At 51.9% G+C, this 25553-nt stretch overlaps 1 protein-coding gene across 7 annotated transcripts in view; it reads right to left on the reverse strand.

Annotated features, from left to right (window-relative positions):
- NIN (ninein) overlaps positions 1 to 22087 on the reverse strand; it is a 146272-nt gene extending 124185 nt beyond the window's left edge. For 6 of the 7 annotated variants that reach the window (XM_048486108.1, XM_048486109.1, XM_048486106.1 and 3 more), the window contains exons 1-3: positions 21994 to 22087; positions 21492 to 21535; positions 20770 to 20975 (exon numbers count right to left, since the gene is read on the reverse strand). The gene's annotated coding sequence lies outside the window, so the exon portion shown is untranslated. The remainder of the gene's footprint in view (positions 1 to 20769; positions 20976 to 21491; positions 21536 to 21993) is intronic. The other variant, XM_048486107.1, reaches the window with a different exon arrangement.
- Positions 22088 to 25553: the final 3466 nt, after the last annotated feature.

Here is a 25553-nt window from a genome sequence, read left to right on the forward strand (position 1 = left end):
AGTACTCTCTTTATCTCCACCGGAGGGTTCTCATTGGTCTGACGAGGACTTGGGGGCAAACCTTTGAGAACTCCAGAGCGTTATGGATACAATTGACATTCTCCCTGCCAGCATGGCCAATTGGGCATGCTGGCAGGGGCTGGTGGGAATTGTAGTCCATAACATCTGGAGTGCCAAAAGTTCGCCACCACGGACCTAGGACTAACGCCGACAGGCCTCCTTATGCAGTTTACCTAAAGACTTTGAAATGCGGCCTTTCCTTCCAGATAGCAGATGGCTTGCCTACTGGGAAAACCGACCCCCCTCCCCCCCGGCATCATTTGGGGCAGCGATTTATTCACTCGCACGTTTTTCATTTCATGCGGATTCGCAACAAAGGCCCCTTAATTAAGGTTCCCGGACAAATAAACGCGGCTCGTTATGAACTGGCTAAGCAGTTAAAAGCCAGGCGAGTCCTTTAAAAGTCTGTCAGCTGGCCGGCAGGCCTTTTCTGGGCCGTGTGTCCAGAAGTAATGACTTGGCAGCGTCTGAAGATGGAGACTGTCCACAAGGCCCCCTCCAAGCCTAGATATCCCCTCCCAGATATTCCCTCTCACAACAGCGGCCGCCTCCCGAACGACGGCGTCAACACGGACTGCCACCCAAGTCGCTCGGTTTCCCTTCCCAATCCAGCCCTGCGCTTCTACACGTGAACCCAGCCGCGGGATTGTCAAAGATGCTTCACGCTGATCCTGAATCATAGACTCATAGAGTTGGAAGAGACCCCTAAGGGTCATCAAGTCCAACCCCCTGCCATGCAGGAACGCACAATCAAAGCACTCCTGACAGATGGCCATCCAGCCTCTCTTTAAAAATCTCCAAAGGAGGAGACTCCACCACACTCCGAGGAAGTGCATTCCACTGTCAAACAGCCCTGACGGTCAGGAAGTTTTTCCTGATGTTTAGATGGAATCTCTCTTCCTTCACCTTGAACCCATGACTCCTGGTCCCAGTCTCTGGAGCAGCAGAAAACGAGCTTGCTCCCCCACCAACATGACATCCCTTCAGATATCTAAACATGGCTATCTTGTCACAGCAGTGGCGTAGGAGGTTAAGAGCTCGTGTATCTAATCTGGAGGAACCGGGTTTGATTCCCCGCTCTGCCGCCTGAGCTGTGGAGGCTTATCTGGGGAATTCAGATTAGCCTGTACACTCCCACACACGCCAGCTGGGTGACCTTGGGCAAGTCATAGTTTCTCGGAGCTCTCTCAGCCCCACCTACCTCACAGGGTGTTTGTTGTGAGGGGGGAAGGGCAAGGGGATTGTCAGCCCCTTTGAGTCTCCTGCAGGAGAGAAAGGGGTGATATAAATCCAAACTCTTCTTCTTCTTCTTCTTAACAGGGGGTTAGGACTAGATGGCCTGGAGGGTCCCTCCCAGCTCTATGATTTCACCTGTGAGGGCCACAAACTCCAACCAGAGCCAGCATTCGAAAGCTTGCAGTAGATTCTAAGAATGCACCATTGAAGAATTCTGCACCAGAAAGCCCAAGAGCTGGGGGAGGCACCCTACAGGAGCCTTGAAGGTAGTTTCCGAGGGTATCTGATGAAGGAAGAAGAAGGATTTATACACCACTTTTCTCTCCTGTAAAGAGACTCAAGGCGGCTTACAAACTCATTTCTCTTCCTCTCCGTACAACACACGCCTTGGAAGGTGTTAGGTCTCGGATCTTGAATCAATAAACAAACTCTGTATTGCTGATCAGCAGCCTTTATTGGCAGGCAACGAAGTACCCAGCTTGCACACAAAACACATATACACAGGCGCCCGATCTAAAGGCCAAGAACAAAGAAGGAAGAAGGAAGGGGAGGAGATAGGCAGGGCCCAAGGTAGAATTAGGGTCCAACCAAGGTGGTCCCGACAGGCAGCTTTGATTTCAGTGTCAGTGGGGGGCGGTGGAACCGCGGCCGGCCCCTCCCAAAAGTTTCTCCCGGTCGTGGGATTAGGGCTCTTGCCCTACAGGTCCCCTGCCAAGGGAACTCGCTTTCTAAGGTCCCGCGAGGGCCCGGAGCAGCTGGAGGTAGGAGCATTCCCACCAGTGGCAGGGCCAGAGCTCTGCAAAGCGCCCTGGCTCCGGGCTCGCAGGCTACAGCCGCAGATTCCCTCGCAGGGCCTGGGATCACACTGAGCTAGGAATTACATTGAGCTAGGAATGCATCTCAGTCAACTAGATGCAATCCCTGACAGGAGGTTGGTGGGGCTGAAAGTTCGGAGAGAACTGTGACGTGCCCAAAGTCACCCAGCAGGCTTTGGGTGGAGGAGCAAGGAAACAAATCCAGTCCACCAGGTGAGTCTGCCACTCAGGTAGAGGAGTGTGGAATCAAACCCACTTCTCCAGGTCAGAGTCCACCACTACCCCATGCTGGGAACTTTGGCTCTCAAAAGCTCACACCCTGAAAAACCTTGCTGGTTTCTAAGGCGCTGCTAGACTCAAATCCAGCTCTGAGTGTCTTCCGTCTTGGATGTTCCCAAAGGACTAAGAGAGATTGTTTCACTGGCAATTATGAGTGCTGTGGCCAGCATGAACTCACTTGGCAGCAGTTTGGGGTGCAAGAGAACCATAGGGTTGCCATCTTCCAGGTGGGGCCTGGCTCCCGGTAGAGTTCCGAATCATTCTCAAGGTGTTGGTGTTGACCTTTAAGGCCTTACGCGGCCTGGGGCCCTCGTATCTTCGAGACCGCATCACCCCATATGTCCCTGCACGGCCTCTTCGTTCAGTTGAGGCCAATTTACTGGTGGTCTCTGGCCCCTCAATGATGCGGCTGGCCTCCACGCCGGCCAGGGTCTTTACGGCTCTGGCCCCAGCCTGGTGGAACGCTCTCCCTCCAGCTGTCCGGCCACACACCTAAGCGGACTCCTTTGGCGAAGTCTCGCAAACAGGGCCTGTAAGACGGAGTTGTTCCGCCGGGCCTTTGGAGGAACCGGCCGCTGAAGGTGCCCCCCCTTTCTCCCCCCCTTTTTTGGCTCTTTACATCTGGGCCCTCTGCCATCTGATGGGACTCGCGGTCCCTCCCTCTTGGGGGAGGATTTTTTAAAAACAGGATTGTTGGACGCCACATATTATACTCATTATACTATTTTTCCTTATTATTCCTATCGCTGTCAAAGGTTTTGGCAATTATTTATAACTGTACTGTGATTTTATGCTGTATAAAAGTCTAAGTAAGTAAGTAAGTAAGTAAGTAAGTAAGTAAGTAAGGAAGGAAGGAAGGAAGGAAGGAAGGAAGGAAGGAAGGAAGGAAGGAAGGAAGGAAGGAAGGAAGGAAGGAAGGAAGGAAGGAAGGAAGGAAGGAAGGAAGGAAGGAAGGAAGGAAGGAAGGAAGGAAGGAAGGAAGGAAGGAAGGAAGGAAGGAAGGAAGGAAGGAAGGAAATAAATTAAAATTTATTTATTTATTTATTTATTTATTCATTCATTCATTCATTCATTCATTCATCTATCTATTCATTCGATTCGAGGCGATAGGCACTACGATCTCCTCAAGGGTTCCGGGCAGAACAAACACAGTGCAACATCAAACAGGAGCAATTCACACACAAGAATATAAATACATATAAATATATAGGCTCCATCTCATAACCATCAATAAGCAACCTAAAACTCATAAAACAGTGAATAACAATTACTACATAAGTAATACATAAATAAACAAGAGGCGCCCAGAAATCCCCATTTAAAACTCTAACAATTCTCCCAAAAGGTGGGACGGCGGGCCCCTCAAATAAGTGAGGAGAAAGAAGAAGAAGAAGAAGAAGAAGAAGAAGAAGAAGAAGAAGAAGAAGAAGAAGAAGAAGGAGGAGGAGGAGGAGGAGGAGGAGGAGGAGGAGGAGGAGGAGGAGGAGGAGGAGGAGGAGGAGGAGGAGAAGAAGAAGAAGGAGGAGGAGGAGAAGGAGAAGAAGAAGAAGAAGAAGAAGAAGAAGAAGAAGGAGGAGGAGGAGGAGGAGGAGGAGGAGGAGGAGGAGGAGGAGAGGAGGGAGAAGGAGAGGGAGAAGAGGAAGAAGAAGAAGAAGAAGAAGAAGAAGAAGAAGAAGAAGAAGAAGAAGAAGAAGAAGAAGAAGAAGAAGAAGAAGAAGAAGAAGACGAAGAGTTGGATTTGATATCTCCCCTTCTCTCCTCCTGCAGGAGACTCCAAAGGGCTAGCTGATAATCTCTTTGCCCTTCCCTCACAACAAACACCCTGTGAGGTGGGTGGGGCTGAGAGAGCTCAGGAGAAGCTGTGGCTAGGCCTAAGGTCACCTAGTCATGCTGCGTGTGTGGGAGTGTACAGGTGCTAACCTGAATTCCTAGATAAGCCTCCACAGCTCAGGGCGGCAGTGAGCTGGGAATCAAACCCGGTTCCTCCAGAGATTAGGATACACTCCAGGCCCTCTTTCACCTCCTAATGCACTGGCTGCTGCCCTGAGGGGGCTTTGATGTACCAGCACCAAGGCACAGAGCAGTAAGATAAAATATCTCCTGGAATTACGACTCATTTCCAGACAACAGCCCTGGAGAAAAGAGCTGTTTTGAAAGGTGGGCTCGCCGAGGTCCCTTGCCACGCCCTGCGATCCCCACGTTCCACCGCCAAATCCCCAGAAGACCAGCAAGTTGACAACCGGGGGCTTGAAGAGAAGCAAACTGAGGCCTGCTGTTTCATCCTCTAAGTTAGAAACTCTCGGGCACGCTCCTCTCATGTTGTTCAGAACGCAGCTGATACGCCAGGGAATAAATCCTTCAGGAAGCTCCTGAAAACCTGAGATAAACAACCTATTCCGTGGGGCTCAATTTACACTTGAATGCACCAATGAAGCAGCCTCGTGCCGCAAAGACAGTCTTTACTCAGCCTAGCAGTGGTTCTGGTCTTTCACACCACCCGCTGCCAGATTGTTGGCCCCAGAACTTGCCGAGACCCCATTCCACATTTCTTTTTCTGGTTTGCCAAATTAAACACACAAGACGCTGTGTGGTGTAGCGGTTAAGAGCAGGTACGTTCTAATCCGGAGAACCGGGTTTCATTCCCCACTCTTCCACCTGAGTGGCAGAGGCTTATCTGGTGAACCAGGTGTGTTTCCGCACTCGTGCATTCCTGCTGGGTGACCCTGGGCTAGTCCCAGTTCTCTCCGAACTCTCTCTGCCCCCACCTACATCACAAGGTGTCTGTTGTGGGGAGAGGAAGGGAAAGGAGTTTGTAAGTCACCTTGAGTCTCCTTGCAGGAGGGAAAGGTGGAGTATACATTTTAAAAAACCCCAAAACCCTGCAGCCAGATCTTTGGCAATACCCTTCAATTACCCGAGAACAATTACTTTCTCCAGTGAGCCAGCCATCCCCAGAACTTGCATAGAACATTTGGTGCTGTATTGAGTACTTCCAAGGCCAGTTGGAAAAATGATGAAGGAATGAACTGTCAATTGGGAAATGTGCAGCGGGGAGTTGGGAGGAGGCGTTAAAAATCTACAAGTCTCTTCCAGGGCTGTTTGCTCCTAGCAGGATTGCCAGCTTCCAGCCAGAACCCAGAGATCACCTAGAACAGGGGTGGCCAACCTATGGCATTCCAAATGTTCATGGACTACAATTGGCCATGCTGGCAGGGGCTGATGGGAATTGTAGTCCATGAACATCTGGAGTGCCATAGGTTGGCCACAGAGGTGGGATCCAGCAGGTTCTCGCCAGTTCCCGAGAGTGGGTTGCTAATTATTTGTGTGTGCCGAGAGGGGGTTACTAATTGGGTCCGCTTTCCCATCTCCACGCCCTCGCCTCCCCGAGAGGCATACTGCCTCTGAACGTGAAGGTTGCATATAGCAATTGCGACTAATAATGTAACTCCCTGAACTGGGTTAATCCCTCTCAGGTCCTGCAATTCATTGATTCTCAGCCTTTCGTACCTTTTATCTCACCTGTCTCTATCAAAGAACCTGTGTGTTTCACCATTGCTGTGTTCAGATTTGTGAGTTGGGGCATTTTCTATAATGGGATGATGATTTAGAAATGACCTGGTGCAAAAAAAATGGGGGGGGGGTCATGGTGGGGTGGCTGCCCATGGGCGGGGCATCCAACTCAGGTTTTGCCCAGGGCTCAGGTTTGCCTAGGTACGCCTCTGCCCCTTTTGCTGAGGGGGGCTGGCGGGGGAACCTGTTACTAACATTTTTGGATCCCACCACTGGTTGGCCACCCCTAACCTAGAATCACATCTGGTCCTTAGACAACAGAGATCAGAAAATGGATGCTGTAAAGCATAGGTGTCAAACTCGCGGCCCTCCAGATGTGATGGACTACAGTTCCCATTATCCCCTGCCAGCATGATGCTGGCAGGGGATGATGGGAACTGAAGTCCATCACATCTGGAGGGCCATGAGTTTGACACCTGTGCTGTAAAGGGTCTGTAAAGGCACTGTATCCCACGGAGGTCCCTTCCTCTCTGAATGCTACCTACTCCAGGTTCCACCCAAATCTCCAGGAATTTCTTGACCCGGAGTTGGCAACCTGAGCTCTTGGCCACCAGTGGCCTTTCGGCACTGCAGGACATAGGACACGCTTCTCAGAACGATACATCGAGGAATGAGATGTTGCAGGGGAAAGAAACATTTATCTTTCTTTCCCTTGGCGAGAAGAGAAGACAAAATAATGAAACGGTTCTTTAAAAGGCAAACTGTGCGCTCTCAATGATTTAGAAAAACGTGCACTCCTTCCTTCAAGAGCTGAAGGGGGTGGAATACACAGTTGCCTTCCCCCCTTCCCTCTTCCATTTCATGAAACCATTTTATAAACGTAGAGACACATACAGTGGTGGGATCCAAAAATTTTAGTAATGCGTTCCCATGGTGGTGGAATTCAAACTGTGGCGTAGCGCCAATGGGGCTGGGCGGGGCACGATGGGGGCGTGGCCGGGCATTCCGGGGGCGGGGCATTTCTGGGCGGGGCTGTGGCAAGGACACAGCCGCTGCGCCGGTCCTTGGGTGGGAAACAAATGCATGCAGGCGCAGGCTGCCACACACGCCGGTGCACCTCCTGCTAGACTGCTTCAAGTTCTGCGCGCTACTGCTGAGAGGAGGGGCGTAACTAAGGCCAAAATCGCGTGGCAAAATCACCCATTAGCAACCCCCTCTCGGCACACACAAATAATTAGTAACCTACTCTCGGGAACCTGCGATCCCACCTCTGGACACGGAGCTCAAAGGGACTTCGAGGATCATCTAATCCAACCTACAGCACAAAGCAGGAAATTCCAGAACTGCCTTCTCCCGCTGCAGCTCCCCCAGGGACCCCTGCTTTATGCCCCCCCAAAAGAAAGCAAAAAACCTCCAAGATCCTTGGCCAACCTGGCCTGTGGGAAAATCCCGTCCTGGCCTCAAAGTGGGGATTGGCATCGCCCCGGGCTTGTGAGAAAGGACCGCAAAGAGCTGAGCGCTGCTTTCTCTCTTCTTGCCCTCCCTCTCACCATCTGCTGGATTCACAGGATTAGCCTCGCTGTCAGATGGTCATCTGGTTCAAAACCTCCACAGAAGGGGAGCCCTCCACCTCCCGAGGAAGCCTATTCCAAATACAAATACAAAACCTTTAATGGCATGTATGGACCAGCTTCAACTATTCCACCGAGGAACCGCTTTAGCTGTCAGGAAGTTTACCTCTGTTGAAATTCATTTTGTTTAAAGAACGCTGGGTCAAAACGCAATGAATTTCAACAGAGATAAATGTCAGATTCTACGCTTAGGCAGAAAAAAAAATGAAATGCACGGATATAGGATGGGTGACACCTGGCTTGACAACATTACATGCGAAAGGGATCTGGCAGTCTTAGCAGACAACAAACTGAAGATGAGTCAGCAGTGCGATGCAGCGGCCAAGAAAACCAATGCGATTCTGGACTGGATCAATAGGAGTATAGCAGTGATGGCGACCCTTTTTGAGACCGAGTGCCCAAACTGCAACCCAAAACCCAATTATTTATCGCAAAGTGCCAACACGGCAATTAAACTGAATACTGAGCTTTTAGTTTAGAAAAAACAGTTGGCTCCGAGGCGTGTGTTACTCAGGAGTAAGCTTGGCGGTAGTCGGTGGCTTTGCTTTGAAGCAACCATGCAACTCTTCCAATGGGTGAATCATGACCCAAGGAGGGTTTACTCAGAAGCAAGCCCCATTGCCAGCATCCGAGCTTACTCTCAGGTAAATGATCGTGCTTTAGTTCTTCGCATTAAAATCAGCGGGGTTTAACAGGGTTACCTACACTGCTTCCCCAAAACTAGGTCTTTGGTTTAATGCTAATAATCAAGCCCAGCGGCCTAGGTTAGCCTAGGTTTTTTGGAGGGGCACTCTGTTTGCACGTGCCCACAGAGAGGCCTCTGAGTGCCACCTTTGGCACCCGTGCCATAGGTTCGCCACCACTGGAGTATAGTGTCAAGATCGAGGGACCCGTTCCAGCTTGTCAATATCCTTCTTGAATTGCGGTGCCCAGAACTGTACACAATATTCCAGGTGAGGTCTAACCAATGCAGAATAGAGAGGAAAAATTACATCCCTCAATCTAGACAAGATCTCCACGGTACAAGTCTGCAACAGGACAACCAAACCAGCAAAAGGTATTTCCTGCACTTACGCCAGCAAAGAGAACCACAAATGAATGATGTTATGCTTTGTTGGTCACTATTGAATGTTATGATTACTGTTGCTGTTATTCTGCAGCTGTTGTTCACAGCCCTGAGCCCTTCCAGGGTAGGGCGGCATACAAATCTAATAAACCAATCCAAACCAAACCGGTTCTGGTGGGTTTTCCGGGCTGTGGGGCCGTGGTCTGGTGGATCTTGTTCCTAACGTTTCGCCTGCATCTGTGGCTGGCATCTTCGGAGGTGTATCACAGAGGGAAGTCTGTTACACACTGTGTAAGCCTTCGACTATACAATTTGCAAGATTTGGTGAAGGGTTAGCTTCCTTCAGACATCGGGTGAAACAAATTCTAGCAAGAGAAGAGCTTTCACAGTCACTCTATGGCCCTTTCCGCACACGCAAAATAATGCGTTTTCAAACCACTTTCACAACTGTTTGAAAGTGGATTTTGCCATTCCGCACAGCTTCAAAGAGCACTGAAAGCAGTTTGAAAGTGCATTATTCTGCATGTGCGGAATGAGCCTATACTACAAGAGAGCAGAGGGCTTTGGGCCCCATCCCAGACTCTTAGTCTGACCTACCGCGCAGGGTTGTAGTGAGGATAAAACAGAGCAGAGTGGAACAATGTAAGCCGATCTGGGAATCCCACTGGGGAGAAAGGCAGGAAGTCAATAAAATGAATGAATGAATGAATTACAGTCACTCTATATTATTAGAAGGACTCCATCGTCCCATATCGCGTGCTCCTTCTTTAAACATGCTATTTCGCTTTATCCCCGTTAAACCCCAGATAATCTCTGGTGATCCACACACAGATACAGTGAGACGGAAGCCCTTTCACTAACACAATGCATGCTTTTTTTAAAAAAAAAAAACTTGTTTAGGGGGGTTTTTTTTACAAGAAGATTTTGTAAATACATTTTATATGCACACACACGCTGGGCAGACAGTCTCTTATGGGCATCAATCTTCTTTTATGGCCGTGTTTTAGTGTATTTGCTTTTAACGGCTGTGCTTTCATGCCTCTGTCTATCTCACCTGTAAGCGGTCCCGAGCATGCGCGCATTCACAGAGGCATACTGGCCCCCAGGGCAACACCTTATTTTTGCGGGGTTTTTATTTTGCCCCTGCGCCGCCGCCACCCCCCCCCCCAGCCTGGTCCCACTTATGGCCTCCTCCCTGCCTCGTCTTCCCTCAGCCTCTTGCTGTGGCGGGCCAGGCCGAGGGGTGCCACGCAGGCCCGCGGCAGGCTCCTGGTTCAGCCCACGGTTTGCTGCAACTCACTGGCTTCGGTGTGTGCAGGGCGATTTTTTGCGCCCCCTCCATGTGATCAGATGGACTTGCAATACCCCATGTTCCCCTGGCAGGTACGCCACTGTGCATTCCTTCATTAGATTTGTGTGGTGGTTGGCTATCTATCTATCTGTCTGTCCGTCCGTCCGTCCGTCCGTCTGTCTATTTATTAGATGTATAGCCCGCCTCACCCCCAAAGGGCTCGAGGCGGCTCACAATACAGCTGTTCCAAGAACAGCACATTAAACTAAAACTAAACCACATTAAAACAAATTTCCAACAGCAGCAATTTCTTAAAATTTAAATAGCAAAGTTAAGAGCAAGCAAGATTAAAGACAGGCGCCCGATCAAAAAGGCTGGGAGGGGGAAAGGCAGGGCCCAAGATGGAATCAAGGCCCTGCCAAGATGGAAAACTGGCAGCCTCAGTGGGGGGTGGTAGATCTCAGCCGGCCGCCCTTCACCAAAGGCTCCGGGTGGAACAGCTCCATCTTTACAGGCTCCTATGGAACTCACCAAGCGTATACGCGCAGGGCCTCGGAGCAGCTGGAGGGAGAGCTTTGGCTCATTTCATTGTGGCAGGCAGGCCAGAGCTCGTGGCGCTGCCCTGGCCCGGGTCAAAGCCAGCCGCATCGTCGCAGGGCTAGGGGTTTCCAGCAGTTCCGCCACTGCCGAACGCAGCGGCCTATGTGGGACATAAGGGGTGATGCGGTCCCACAGGTATGAGGGCCCCATGCCATGTAGGGCAAAGGTCAATAGGCTGGCCACTGGCCACGCTTGAAAACGATCCGGAACTCCACTGGGAGCCAGTGCAGGCGGCGTAGCACAGGGGTGATATGGTCTAGATCAGGGGTAGGGAACCAATTGGCCATGCTGGTAGGGGCTGATGGGAATTGTAGTTCCTGAACATCTGAGAGCCGCAGGTTCCTACCCCTGGTCTGTTAGTAGGAGTAACTACCACCTGTCAAGGTTTGTTTTCGAGCCAGATTCTGACCTCAGCTTCAACTTCCGGATCAGTTGCAAGGGAAGGCCCGCGTAGAGCGAGTTACAGTAATCCAACCTCAAGGTGACCGTCGCATGGATCACAGTGGCCAGGTCGGATTGAGAGAGATAGGGAGCCAGCCTCCGGGCCTGGCGAAGATGAAAAAACACAATCTGAGTAACATGGGCCACCTGGCCCTCCATTGATAATGAAGAGTCCAGGCGGACCCCCAGGCTGCGAGCCAGGGACGTCGGGGCCAACGCAACCCCTTCCAAAACAGGCAGCTGAAAATCCCTCGGTCTCTCCCCCCGGCCCAGCCAAAGGACCTCCGTCTTCGTTGGATTAAGCTTTAACCTACTCTGCCTCAACCAACCAGCGACCGACTCCAAACAGTGCTGCAGAGCTGCAGGGGCAGAGGGCCCCCCCCCCTCCATCAACAGAATGAGCTAAGCCGCGTCCGACGATATTGGTGATAGGTATTCAGCCCAAAAACTCCGGGCATCAGTGGGTCCCAAGCGAGGCCCGTCATGTAGATGTTAAATAAGAGCGGGGAAAGCAAGGCCCCCTGAGGGACCCCGCAAGTAAGCGGGGCCCTATGGGAGGTCTTATCCCCGCACCAAACCTGCTGACCCCGACCCCGGAGAAACAAGGCAAATGGCGCCAGGGGTATCACCTGCTCTGGGGGTTACTGGCCCTCTCCTGGAGAAGACTGACAGGGCTGAAGGCAGGAAAGGAAAGGCGGGACTACACAGAAGGCAGAGCTGAGCACCGGCCTCTTCCTCTGCCCTCCAGATGGTCGGGCAGCTGAGAGAGCAGAAGAGCTCCCTTTCCCAGGGCACGGGGAAAGATGCAGTGTGGTCTCTGTCCTCGGCCACAGCTGGCAGGGCTGGCAGCCAAGCGAGCACCAAACAGCGGGCCAAACCCATCCCAAGAGCGCCATCTGGGAAACCTCCCCAGCAGACCCGGCCATTGGGGCCACCCCTTCCAGCCCCCAAGGCCAAGAGCCTTGTCCTGGGCCGAGTAAAATTCAATCCCGGCCTCCCGATTCCCGGCTTCTTCCCGCCTCACCCGACCCCGACTGGAATCATCTGAGACGCCGCCGTTGTTGAAATTGAAGCAGATGGTCCGGTAAGATACACCCGTGGGCTCTGTCTGCTTGTTTGATTATAAGGCTACTAGCTATTTTGAGAGCTCTGATTATTATTACGGTCTGGGAAGATATTAGCAAGGCGTGACGCTCGCGGCAGACGGGAGAATGAAATCCCGCTCGCTGCTTCTTTTTGAAGAGGGGGAGCCCTGGTTGCGAGAAGACGACCAGAGCCCTGCTGGATCAGACCACCGGGGGTCCATCTAGTCCAGCATCCTGTCTTACACAGTGGCCAACCAGTTCATCTGGAGGGCCAGCAACAAGGCATAGAGGCAGAGACCTTCACAAGAACATCAGAAGAGGCTTCCTGGGTGAGACTGGGGGTCCATCTAGTCTAGCATCCTGACTCACACAGCAGCTAACCACTTCCTCTGGAGGTCCAACAACCCAAGATCAGACCAGTGGTCCATCCAGTCCAGCATCCCATCTCACACAGCGGCCAACCAGTTCCTCTGAAGGGCCATCAACAGGCCATAGGGGCCAAGGCCTTCACAAGAACATCAGAAGACCCCTGCTGGATCAGACCAGTGGTCCATCTAGTCCAGAACCTGTCTCACACAGCAGCCAGCTAGTTCATCTGGAGGGCCATCAACAGGGCATAGAGGTTGAGGCCTTCATCAGAACATCAGAGGAGCCCTGCTGGATCAGACTGGTGGCCCATCCATTCCAGCAGCCTGACTCACACACTAGCCAAACAGTTATTGTGGAAGCTGTCCTCTTAGGTGTCCTCCTAGTACCAGGACTCAGAGTTGACAGCCCCAGAATGTGGAGTTTCCCTTTAGGCACCAAAGACAGCAGCCCTTGATGTAGCACAGAGCCAGCCCCTCACACAGGTACGCTGCAATGGCACAGAGAAAGCTCTGCTCGCGATCTGAGTTTGATTCCAAAGGAAGTCGGTTTTGGGCAGCTGGCTCAAGAAGAAGATGAAGCGTTTGGATGTATATCCCCCCTTTCTCTCCTGCAGGAGACTCAAAGGGGCTGACAATCTCCTGGCCCTTCCCCCCTCACAACAAACGCCCTGTGAGGTGGGTGGGGCTGAGAGAGCTCCGAGAAGCTGTGACTAGCCCAAGGTCACCCAGCTGGCGTGTGTGGGAGTGCACAGGCTCATCTGAATTCCCCAGATAAGCCTCCACAGTTCGGGCGGCAGAGCGGGGAATCAAACCCGGTTCCTCCAGATTAGATACACGAGCTCTTAACCTCCTACGCCACTGCTGCTCCTCAAGGTTGAGTCCGCCTTCCGCCCATCCTTGGTAAAATCAGTTTCCTGAACCACAAGTCACGGTCACAATTTTGTCCTCGCCAGTCACACGTCTCCTCTTTCCGCCTCTCTGCCTGGCAGGACTCGAGCCCAGTAGCCCAGAAGCACAAAAAGCTACCGGACTATCTTTGTAAACAGCCCGCCAAAGTTTGCCAACCTTTTTACAGTGTTTGCTCTCCTGGAACAATTCCTGGCACCCGGAACTCATAAAAGGCACCATCATTAATATTTCCAATCTGTGTAACATAGCAACTGCCCTGCGGAGTAGATCAAAGGTCCGTATCTCTCACCCACAGGGCTGCTGTCAGACAAATAGCGGCTTCCGCAAATCCTGAGATCCTACTGACATTCGTCATTGTCATCTGGTTCCACTGATCTGAACGGCATTACAACCAACCAAGTGATCTCCCATCCAGCGTTAACCAGAATCGTAGACTCATAGAATCACAGAGTTGGAAGAGACCACTGAGGCCATCCAGTCCAACCCCCTGCTATGCAAGTACACATAATCAAAGCACTCCCGACATATGTTCATCCAGCCTCTGTTTAAAAACCTCCAAAGAAGGAGACTCCACCACTCTCCGAGGCAGTGAATTCCACTGTCAAACAGCTCTGATAGTCAGAAAGTTCTTCCTAATGTTTAGGTGGAATCTCTTTTTCTTCACCTCGAACCCATGATTCCTGGTCCTGGTCTCTGAGGCAGCAGAAAACAAGCTTGCTCCCTCACCATGACATCCCTTCAAATACCTAAACATGGCTATCATGTCCCCCCTTAACCTTCGCTTCTCCAGACTAAACATATCCAGCTCCCCAAGTCACTCCTCGTAGGGCACGGATTTCAGACCTTTGACCATTTTGGTTGCCCTCCTCTGGACCCGTTCCAGCTGATCAATATCCTTCTTAAACTGTGGTGCCCAGAACGGAACACAGTACTCCAGGGGAGGTATGACCAATGCAGAGTAGAGTGGTACAATTACTTCCCTTGATATATTTAATTAATTAATTCAATTTTTAATTAATTAATTAATTGATTGGTTGATTGGTTGATTGATTGATTCTATTTTTATACCGCCCTATCCCCGAGGGGCTCTGGGCGATGTACAACAAAATTAATACAATAAATTAGGGCAAACCATACAAATAGAACAACAGCAGCCCATAAAACTCCAACATTAAAACATACTAAGTTTCATTAAAACAGCGGTAATTTCATAATAAAGGCACCTGGAGAATCCTTTCCTTTAAGACCCTCCCCTAGGGAGCAATCGGGCTCCTCCATAGGAGGATAGGGGATGGGACCTTTGGGATGGAATCAACAGGGGTTTCATACTCAGCGGCTGGTTAGCACTCCAGGCCCAGCTGGACAATCCTCTCAGTGCTTACAGGCCCCTGCGGAACTTCACTCGAGATCCCGCGAGGGGCCCGGGATGGCTGGAGGGAGAGCGTTCCACCAGGCCGGGGCCAGGGCCGTAAAAGCCCTGGCCCGCGTGGAGGCCAGCCGCGTCACGGAGGGGCTGGGGACTACCAATAAATTCGCCTCTGCTGAGCGCAGAGGACGAGTGGGGACATTTGGGGTAATGCGGTCCCAAAGGTTATAGACACTATACTCTTACTGATGCATTCCAGAATTGCATTGGCCTTTTTGGCTGCCACATTACACTGCTTGGCTGCCAGCCCTGCTTAGCTTCCAAGATCTGGCGAGATCAGGCAAGCCAGCCAGACTCCACAGCAGACCTTTCTTTAGCACAAATCAGCTTTCACACAGCAATTTTTCCTCAAGCCAATTCAGGCAAAACCATCCACCCCTTTTTAAGTCCCGTCTCCGGGCCGTCCTTTCCCCGCAGCTCCTTCCCGGCTCTGCTACTTTGAGCAGACTCTACGGAGTCAGAAGCGGCAACCAAACGGCCTCTTCTTTCCGCTTTTCCCTCCGCTGTCAATTACTTCCCGGGCTGCAGGTGCAGAGACGGATGAACCGTCGAGCCGTCAGGCAATTAACAGCCTCTTAATTGAGCAGTCGGGTGTTACCATTAGCAGCAGGAGTGATGAGAAAGCAGGTAACAAGGTTTGTGGCGTTGAAGCAAAAGGAAAGGAAGGGGGGGGGGTAGAAATCAGTGTGTTTCCAGCAAGGTCAGATGAAAACAAGTGCCCCCTGCACATTTTAAAACAAGAGATCCTTCCCTTCCACAACTTCTGTATCAGCGTGCATGGTCTTTTAGACTGTCACCTTTACAATAAACTAAGAGAGAGACTAATAAGGCTTATAATTGTTGCCAAGAAAAACTTAAGACGCTTCAGTTTAGGCAGCCCCAGATTATGACGAAGAAGAAGAGTTTGGATTTATATTCTTCCCTTTCTCTCCTGTACGGAGACTCAAAGGGGCTGACAAACTTCTTTCCCTTCCCCTTTTCACAACAAACACGCTGTGAGGTGGGTGGGGCTGAGAGAACTCCCAAGGACTGTGACTAGCCCAAAATCACCCAGCTGGCGTGTGTTGGAGTGCACAGGCTAATCTGGTTCACCGGATAAGCCTCCACAGCTCAAGTGGCAGAGTGGGGAACCAAACCCAGTTCTCCAGATTAGAGTGCACCTGCTTGTAACCACTACACCACACTGGCCGCTAACACATCGGTTGCTGGACTGCTTTTGGGTAGGTGATATTTCTGACCTCTAAAACCTCTGAACTATCCAAAACGAGGGCCTTAAAAAGGCGTTTTGTTCCCACAAGAACCCAGTTCTTTGGAACAGCCCTTTCCCTAGGACCCCCCCCCCCTCTGGGGTGAGTCAGAGGCCTTCCAAGAACAGGAAGAACAGGGCCTTCTCTGTGGTAGCACCTCAACTGTAGAACTTTCTCCCCACACTTCTCCACAAGGCCCCTGATCTTGTATGACTTAGGACAGTGGTGGAGAACCTTTGGCACTCCAGATGTTATGGACTACAATTCCCATCAACCCCTGTCAGAATGGCCAATTGGCCATGCTGGCAGGGGCTGATGGGAATTGTAGTCCATAACATCTGGAGTGCCAAAGGTTCGCCACCACGGACTTAGGAGCCAAAACACTAAGGGGCCTTAACACAGATTAGCGGCCGCAGCTACTATTGTTGCGATTTCTGATTTTATGCCGATGCTGCTTCGGAAACTCGCATGCTGCGACACGGATCAGAAGTGTTTATTGGAAGGCACCAAAGAACCCAGATTGCAAAACGCCAGTTCTGCCGAACCAGGCTTTGCTACCCCCTTTATTGAGAAAGAATCGCCCCTCCCATTTCCCAAAATAATGTGAGAAAGAGCTTAGGCGCCCCAAGGTCGGTGACAGATCGAGATAAAGCCACCTGGCCTCCGACTCCCACAGAGTTTCCCGTGAGAGGAGGAAGTGTCAGGGGTAAGCCTGGTTATCTACAAAGTGTGTGAAGCCATAAAGATACAATCAAAGGAAGAATGTCCCATTACAGCACTAGTAACATATAGCAGGCTGGTTACATACATCTTGTAGCAGTTACATCGAAACAGGAATGCATCTCAATCAACTCGATGCAATCACTTAGGAGCAAACCCTGAGACCGTCCCCTTCAGTCATTCCTCCCCGCTCCACCCACATAGGGGTAGAGCTTGCCACGTACAGATGTGAAAAACTTCAACAAGGAACCTTAGCAAAGCTCATCGCAAACAGGACTTTGGAGAGGCGGCCTGCAGTTTTTGTTAATTAATTAATTGTAGCGTCTCGGGCATGCCACTCATTTCTTGTATGATTTAGGTGCAAACCTCCCCCCACCCCAGAGAGCAGCATTGGCATAGTGGTTAAGAGCAGGTGCATTCTAACCTGGAGAATTGGGTTTGATTCCCCGCTCTGGCCCTTGAGCTGCGGAGGCTTATCTGGTGGACCAGATTAGCTTGTGCACTCCAACACACGCCAGCTGGGTGATTTTGGGCTAGTCACAGTTCTTCGGAGCTCTCTCAGCCCCACCTACCTCACAGGGTGTTTGTTGTGAGGGGGGAAGGGAAAGGAGTTTGTAAGCCCTTTGAGTCTCATTACAGCAGTGAAAGGGCAGTATAAATCTAACTCTTGTTCTTGGCCCCAAGATTTCCATTACATACAGACTGGCACTGACCAACCCTGAATTTCCCCCTAGTACATCAAACTGTCCCAAACATGCTAGAGTCGAACCCAGTATCACCTTAGTGACTGTGATTTGGAGGGGGAGGTATGAGCTTTCAGGAGTCAAAGCTGATTTAATTGGAGAGCTCTGATTCTCAAATGCCATAGGCCCCTTCCGCCCATGCAGAATAATGCACTTTCAATCCACTTTCACAATTGTTTGGAAATAGATTTTGCTATTCTGCAGATCAAAATCCAGCTGCAAAGTGGATTGAAAGCGCATTATTCTGCATGGGCGGAAGGGGCCCTCGGTCCGCAAAAAATCTTACTAGTCTTTCAGGTGTGGCTGGAATAAAATCCACCTGTTCTGCTGCAAACCAACAAAGCTGCCTTCTGAAACGTTACCCAGGATGTAGGTAAAACAGGAAAAGTTTCACAGCCTTCATTTCTGTATGTTAGGATAGCTGTTAAAAGGGGAAGACCCGGTACCCTTTGAAGAAGAAGAAGAAGAAGAAGAAGAAGAAGAAGAAGAAGAAGAAGAAGAAGAGGAGGAGGAGGAGGAGGAGGAGTTTGGATTTATATCCCCCCTTTCTCTCCTGCAGGAGACTCAAAGGGGCTGACAATCTCTTTGCCCTTCCCCCCTCACAACAAACACCCTGTGAGGTGGGTGGGGCTGAGAGAGCTCCGAGAAGCTGTGACTAGCCCAAGGACTAGCCCAAATAACCGGCTTTAACTTGGCCTCTCCTCCTATTTCACATAAGTGGGTTCTAAATCAAGTCAAGCCTGACTTATAGAGTCGGAAGAGACCCCCAAGGGCCATCAAGTCCAACCCCCTGCAGTGCAGGAACACACAATCAAAGCACTCCCCACATGTGTTCATCCAGCCTCTGTTTAAAAACCTCTAAAGAAGGAGACGCCACCACCCTCCGAGGTGGTGCATTCCACTGTCCAACAGCCCTGACTGTCAGAAAGTTTTTCCTGATGCTTAGGTGGAATCTCTTTTTGTTCACCTTGAACTCATTACTCCTGGTCCTAATCTCTGGACCTGCAGAAAACAAGCTTGCTCCCTCACCAACATGACATCCCTTCATGTATCTAAACATGGCTGTTGTGTCTCCTTTTAGCCTTCTCTTGGCCAAACTAAACATACTCAGCTCCCCAAGTCTCTCCTCGTAGGGCATGGACTCCAGACCTTTGACCATTTTGGTTGCCTTCCTCTGGACCCGTTCCAGCTGGTCAATAACCTTCCTGAATTGCGGTGCCCAGAACTGTACACAACATTCCAGGTGAGGTCTAACCCATCTCTCGATCTAGACACTATACTCCTATTGATACAGCCCAGAATCGCATTGGCCTTCTTGGCCGCCGCATCACACTGCTGACTCATCTTCCGTTTGTGGTCTACTAAGACTCCCAGATCCCTTTCACATGCAGTGTTGTCAAGCCAGGTGTCACCTATATCTGTGCATTTCATTTTTTCTGCCTAAGAAACAGGAACAGAACAGAAGAGGACCCAATGGAACATAAGAAAGAGCCTGATGGATCAGACCAGAGTCCATCTAGCTCAGCTCTCTGCTACTTGCAGTGGCCCACCAGGTGCCTTTGGGAGCTCACGTGCAGGATGTGAAAGCAGTGGCCTTCTGCTGCTGCTGCTCCTCCCGAGAACCTGGTCTGCTAAGGCATTTGCAATCTCAGATCAAGGAGGATCAAGATTGGTAGCCATAGATCGACTTCTCCTCCATAAATCTGTCCAAGCCCCTTTTAAAGCTATCCAGGTGAGTGGCCATCACCACCTCCTGTGGCAGCAGATTCCAAACACCAATCACACGTTGCGTGAAGAAGTGTTTCCTTTGATTAGTCCTAATTCTTCCCCCCAGCATTTTCAATGGATGCCCCCTGGTTCTAGTATTGTGAGAAAGAGAGAAAAATTTCTCTCTGGCAATATTTTCTACCCCATGCATAATTTTATATATGTTTGCCATACTAGATACATGTTCTTTAAGTAAACGTAAAGGAATATATACACTTCCTGGGTGGGGGGGGGGGAATGAGCTTTTGGGAATCAAAGCTACTTTTATCATACGCAAGACAGCATATTCCAAACACCAATCACGCGTTGGTGTGATGGAGACTGTTCAAGTCTGTTCGACAACGGAGACTGTTCAAGTGCTGAAACTCTTGAAAGAGGCTCTTCTTGGCATACAGAAGTTCCCAAGTTCAAACCCCGGCATTGCCACTTAAGATAACCCAGCCGTGGGTGATATGAAAGAACTCAGTCTGAGACTCTGGGGAGCGGCTGCCAATCTGAGTAGACAATACTGATGGATGGACAGACTGTCTGTTCAGCACTAGGCAGTGTCATAAGCAATTGTTCACGAGAAATTACGATGCACCCAAGTGTCCCAACTCAGTCACTCTGCAACCTTCCGAGACCTTTTCTTCAAGGGTCAGCAGGAAAGTCAATCTTACAGCCGGCACCTGCCCCCAACAAGGCCGTCATTAATGCCTCCGATTCTCCAACACTTCCGTCGCGCACAGTCCTTTATCACACACACACAGACCAATTGTTTGGCACCGTCCTCCTTTCCAATAAAAACAATTAAAACCCTTTTTCGATTCGAAATGCCGTTTGTGATCCAGGGGGAGCGACCGTACAGATGCCCAAAACACAAAGCCCCCACTCTGGAAAGCCTTGGGATAAATTCATGGTTAAGCCCCCCCCCCCCTAAGAAAGAGAGTGTCCTGAATATTCAAGACGTTCCGATATTTGCATGGTAATGGGGTCTTTCAACCGTGGGGCCTTCCCACCAATAAGGGGAAAGGGGGGGGAGAGACAATGAGCCCATCTGTTTTTATTTTGCCACCAAAAAATTACGGGGTGGGTTTATCGAGTGTGATAAGTCACAGCATCGCCAGGGTGAGACAAAGGTGCATCTGGGGGGAAGGGGGAGGGTGGGGGAGGGAGGGGGAGGGAAACTGCCAGCCTGTCCCACCATCTCCACTTTTGCTTGGGAATAGCAATTACGTAACTGGCAAGCGTGCGAGGCTGTACTTTCCGCACATTCTTTTGTTCCGGAGCTTACCAGCGCCAGAAAGCTTGACAGAAAGACCGAACGTCTAATTACGAACCGGGGGAACGTCTCTTTAAGCCGCCGCCTCCTTATTAGCTTGTTTGGGCAAAGTTTTCCAGAGAAAAATGTATATTTTAAAAAGCAAATTTGCACAGCAATTGGGCTGCTGTCCCTGGTTCGTTTCTTTGGCTTTTCCTGACTCAGTTTCCCCAAACGGTTCAAGTTTCAAAGGGGCAGAAACCCAAACCCACCAACCGGAAAGTCAGTCAAATTCAGACAGCTAGATCTCGATTTTAGCACCTGCTTCTCCTTACCTTTGTTTTCGGAAAGGTGCCTTCCAAGTTCGGAGAACCTCACGCCTTTTTCTTTTGTCAAAGACCCTCGGCCGGCCGGGGCTAGGGGGACAGAGACCCCCGCTCCAAATTCACTGCAGGCAAAGCCGGGCGCCCCTAGGCGACGACCGTAGCCTCATGTTGTCCCCACGTCCTGTAGCAACCGTCTCCAAGCGCTTTCCCTTCACCTAGGCGGGCGGGAGCAGAAATCGCAAACTTTTTTACAAAGAAGATCAGCGGAGGCGGAGGGGAGACAGGCGGCCCCTTCGGTGCTCTCGGTCGCTCTCTTGCTTTCTCTCTGCCCCAACCCTCTCCGACAGAGGAAGGGGGGGAGAGGGGGAGAAGAAGGGGGGGGGGCGTCTTGGTGTGCAATTGACAAGAAACGATGAAACCGACTACTAGACCCTCCTCCCCTCCCTCCATTGTCCAAGATGAGTGAAAGGGGAGGGGGGAGGCAGCCAGGGCTGGCAGGTGCTGCTGCTGGGGGGGGGGGAAGGGAGGGGGGGAGAGGAAAGATTCAAGTGGGGGGGAAGGGAAGCATCTTCCCGGGATCTCTCTGGCTCTGCCCCTTTGGGGACGAGTTGCCACTCTCGGCAGAGGGAGGGGGCGCCCGGAGCTTCCCCAAGCGGAGGCCGGCGGGGGCGATCCCCTACCCCCTTTCTCGCTCACTCCCCCCCCCGCCCAAAAAAAACCGGTGGACTCACCTGCTCAGGGATCGCCGCTGCAAGCCGCCGCCGGCGCTCCTGCCCTGGGGAGAAGGAGGAGGCTTTGGTTAGAGGCGCCCGGGGGGCAGGGGCATCTCCGAGGGGCGGCCCCCGAGGGGGCCCACGGCAGCAGCCTCCCCACGCCCCCCTCTCGTATCCCGGGGCCCGGCTCCCGCGCCTTCCCTTGGGCCCTTTCTTAGGAAGCCCCCAAAGCACGGCGAGGCCCCCCCCCCCCACCTGCCCGCCAGGGTCCTCTCCCCGCCTGCCCCCCTTTTCCCCATTCAAATCAGGGGCCCCCTCGAAAGATGGCCCCTCCCCCCGCGGCCGGACCCCCAAGCCCCCCCCCCCCCGCAGTTGCCCCCTCCTGCAGCCCTGCAGCCCCCGCGCTCCCCCTGGCGGCCGCCGCGCGCATCGCCTCGCCCCTGCGCGCCGGCCCCCCCGCGGCTGCCCGGCGCGCAATTGCGCAGCGGCTTCCAGCCCGGCTCGGCTCGGCTCGGCTCACCCGCCGCTGCTTCAGGCCGCCTCCGGGCCCCCCTGCGCCCAGGCCCCCCCGCCCCGGAGGCATGAGGGCGGCCCCGGCCCCTTCTCCCCCCGCCGCCGCCGCCGCCTGCAGCTGCCCAAGCCCGGCCCTGCTCTTCTGCGCGGCCCTTTCTGGCCGGAGAGCTGAGCGGCGCGGGAGGGGAGGCGGAGCTGCAGTGCCGGGGCTGGGAAGGGTAGGGAAGGGCCGGGCCGGGGGCGGGAGGCGCGCCGGAGACGCCTGGCAGGGGGCGGGCAGCGGCCCGGCCGCCCCGAGCCCTCCTCCGCCCCGCCGACAGCACGCGTCTGCGCCGTCCCCACCTTCACGCGCTCCCGGGCCTCGAACCCCCGCGCCTCCCGCGCGTGCCTTGCCGACGCCGCCCGGTCGCCAACTCCCGGCTGGGAAATTCCGGGAGATTTGGGAGTGGCTTTAGGGTTGGGGTCGGAGAGGGGGGGCTCAGCACGTTTCAAGAGCCCACCCCTCCACGGGGAAGCTGAGTCTGGAGAGCAGCTGAGGTGACGGGAGATTCCCCCCGCCTGGAGACTGGGAACAGGGCTGATATCCCCCCCCCCCTTCCTCTCCTGCAGGAGACTCGAAGGGCTGGGCTGGACAATCTCCCTTGCCCCTACACATAAAACACCCTGTGAGGTGTGGGTGGGGACTGAGAGAGCTCTGAGAAGCTGTGATCGACTAGCCCAAGGTCACCCAGCTGGCGCGTGTGTGGGAGTGTACAGGCTAATCTGAATTCCTAGATAAGCCTCCACAGCCTCCAGGTAGCAGAGCGGGAAGTCCTCAAGCCCGGTTCCTTCCAGGGATTAGAAGGCACCTGCTCTTAAATCCTTACTACGCCACACTTGAAAGCTGATGCTGTTTCAGGGTGGGATAATTCATCTCTTTCAAACAGCATCACTTCTCAATGTTGTTTTAACTGGAAGCGACCCCAGATTCTCCCCTTTTAAGCGTGGATTTTAAAAGGAGAATTTGGGCTCCCTAGTTTAAACGCCATTGAAAGTGATGCTGCTTGGGTGGATCTCCCAGCATCACAGCGGCTGCTGCGGGGCGCTGGGGGGGGCGAAAACCTCAGTGATTCTTGCACCTCAGGCTCCATTTTCCCTCTATGCCTCTCAGCCCAGAGGAGGAGGGCAGGGAGTCCTGCTATCCCCGCACCTCGGAGAGCTGCTTCTTAAGTAAGCCAGCTTAGCCATGTGGCCAGGGAAGTGGGAGGGCGATGCGGCCATGCCCTAGGGGCAGGTGGGGGTGTTGCCCCCCCCCGAACCCCCCCATAAAAAATCTCTACCTATGTTCCTGGGGGGTTAAAACCCGAGAACCCCCCCCTTACCTACGTCCATGCTCACAGGGTGTTTGTTGTGAGGGGGGAAGGGCAAGGAGATTGTAAGCCCCTTTGAGTCTCCTGCAGGAGAGAAAGGGGGGATATAAATCCAAACTCTTCTTCTTCCTCAGGGCAGCAATACATTTATTTATGTATTGATTGATTGATTTAGATTTTTACACTGCCCTTCCCCGGACGGCTCAGGGCAGTGAACAACAAAAAATACAATAATTTATTCATAATTTAACCACATTTAAACATCTATCATAATTAAAACATGAAACCAAAATTTTCTATATGATAGGAACCATATAATGGCAGATGGCGACAAAAGCCCACCCCGCTACCAGGCCCACAGAAGACCTAGATGTAACATCTGAAAACACTACTCCAATAAAATAACAATAAGTATCCTAAAATGCTTTAAAACAGAATATAATAGAAACATCTTAAAACATCCAAGATGGCGACTTAAGAAGAAGAAGAAGAAGAAGAGGAGGAGGAGGAGGAGGAGGAGGAGGAGGAGGAGGAGGAGGAGTTTGGATTTATATCCCCCCCTTTCTCTCCTGCAGGAGACTCAAAGGGGCTGACAATCTCTTGCCTCTTTCCTCTCAGCAAAATAAAAACACCTCCTGTGAGGTGGGTGGGGCTGAGAGAGCTGGAGAAGCTGTGATTCAGGCCCCAAGGTCACCCAGCCATGGTGTGTGTGTGGGAGTGTGTAACTCCCCCATGCCCAGAATGGGTTGGCTCTCAGAATGGGTTGGCCTCCCAGTAAGGTGTGGGAGACCTCGAGCAGCAGAGAGGCTGAAAGAGCTCTTTTGGCAGAAGACAAGGGTACCAGACTCCTCGACCTTGATTTCCTTATATAGCCCTTAACACCTTGTTAAGGTACAGTAGCACATTTGTTGGGAACTATTGGGAAGGTAGTTGTTGCTTTTTGCTATGTTGTAAATGTTGGAGTTTATTGTTTCCCAGGGTTTTCTTTGTGGTTGTAATGGGTGAGAGTTCCTCCTGAGACCTTCTTATCATGTTAAAACCTGTTCATCAAGCCCTTTGAGGGTCTTCAGTAGGAGCCAAACTCCACTTGGTGAAAAAGAAGAATTGACTTGGCAGTGTCAAGTGCCAGTAGACTGTAAATAGAAGGGACTTGAAAATGCAAATCCTGAACATGGGACCTTTGAATTGTAATGTGTAGGAATGTTGATGTTTCTTAAAAAGTGTTAATTGTAAAGAAAAGTAAACCATTTTGTTGTTTAAAAAATTGTTGTTGCAACTCATTCCAAGTACTGCCCCACAGAACCCACAGTTAGAGGTTACAAGTGCACAGGCTAATCTGAATTCCCCAGATAAGCCTCCACAGCTCAGGCGGCAGAGCTGGGAATCAAACCCGGTTCCTCCAGATCAGAGTGCACCTGCTCTTAGCCACTGCTCTTAGCCACTGCGCCACTGCTGCTCCCTGGTTAGATGGGGAGAAAGAAATGGGGTGTTGTGGGTTTTCTGGGCTGTATGGCCATCTCCCAGTAGCATTCTCTCCTGACGTTTCAGGGACTCCTGACGGGATCTGGGTCTCACGGATTCGGAAACGATGGGTTGGCTTCCATTCCTGCTGTTATCCAATCTCAGTTTCGCCAGGCTTAAATGGAGGGAGTGCTCCTGAGCTGGTGCAAAGTTCCTCCTCCTCCCCGTTGGCTCTGTAGGCACCCATTTGACACTGTTCGGGGCAGGGGTGGGGCTTCCAAACTGTCCCTCTGCGTTATTTCCAGGCAGGATGTGGCCGGGCCACTTCCCTTTTTGGAAGGATGCGGAAAGAGAATCACGGGGCCAGCCGACCAGAGCAGCGTGCCGGCTTTCGCCAAGCCGGATCTGGTAGTCTTTATTCTGCGTTGTCTCCCAGAAGTTACAAGCTACAAGGGTCAGTGCTATCAGTCACAGACCAGGAAAGGGATTTGGGCGTCTAGGTTGATAGTTCCATGGGAATGTCAACTCAATGCATGGCAGCTGTGAAAAAGGCAAACTCTATGCTGGGGGTCATTAGGAAAGGAGTTGATAATAAAACTGCAAAGATTGTCATACCCTTATATATAAAGCAGTGGAAAACCGCACTTGGAGCTTCCCAGTTCAGTCTCTGGTCATTGCACTTCAAAAAAAGCGATATTGAGGAGTTAGAAAAAGTGCAGAGAAGGGCAACGAGGATGATTGAGGGACTGGAGCACCT

This window comes from Sphaerodactylus townsendi, linkage group LG02, assembly GCF_021028975.2.
Source record: "Sphaerodactylus townsendi isolate TG3544 linkage group LG02, MPM_Stown_v2.3, whole genome shotgun sequence".
Classification (NCBI taxonomy): Eukaryota; Metazoa; Chordata; class Lepidosauria; order Squamata; family Sphaerodactylidae; genus Sphaerodactylus; species Sphaerodactylus townsendi.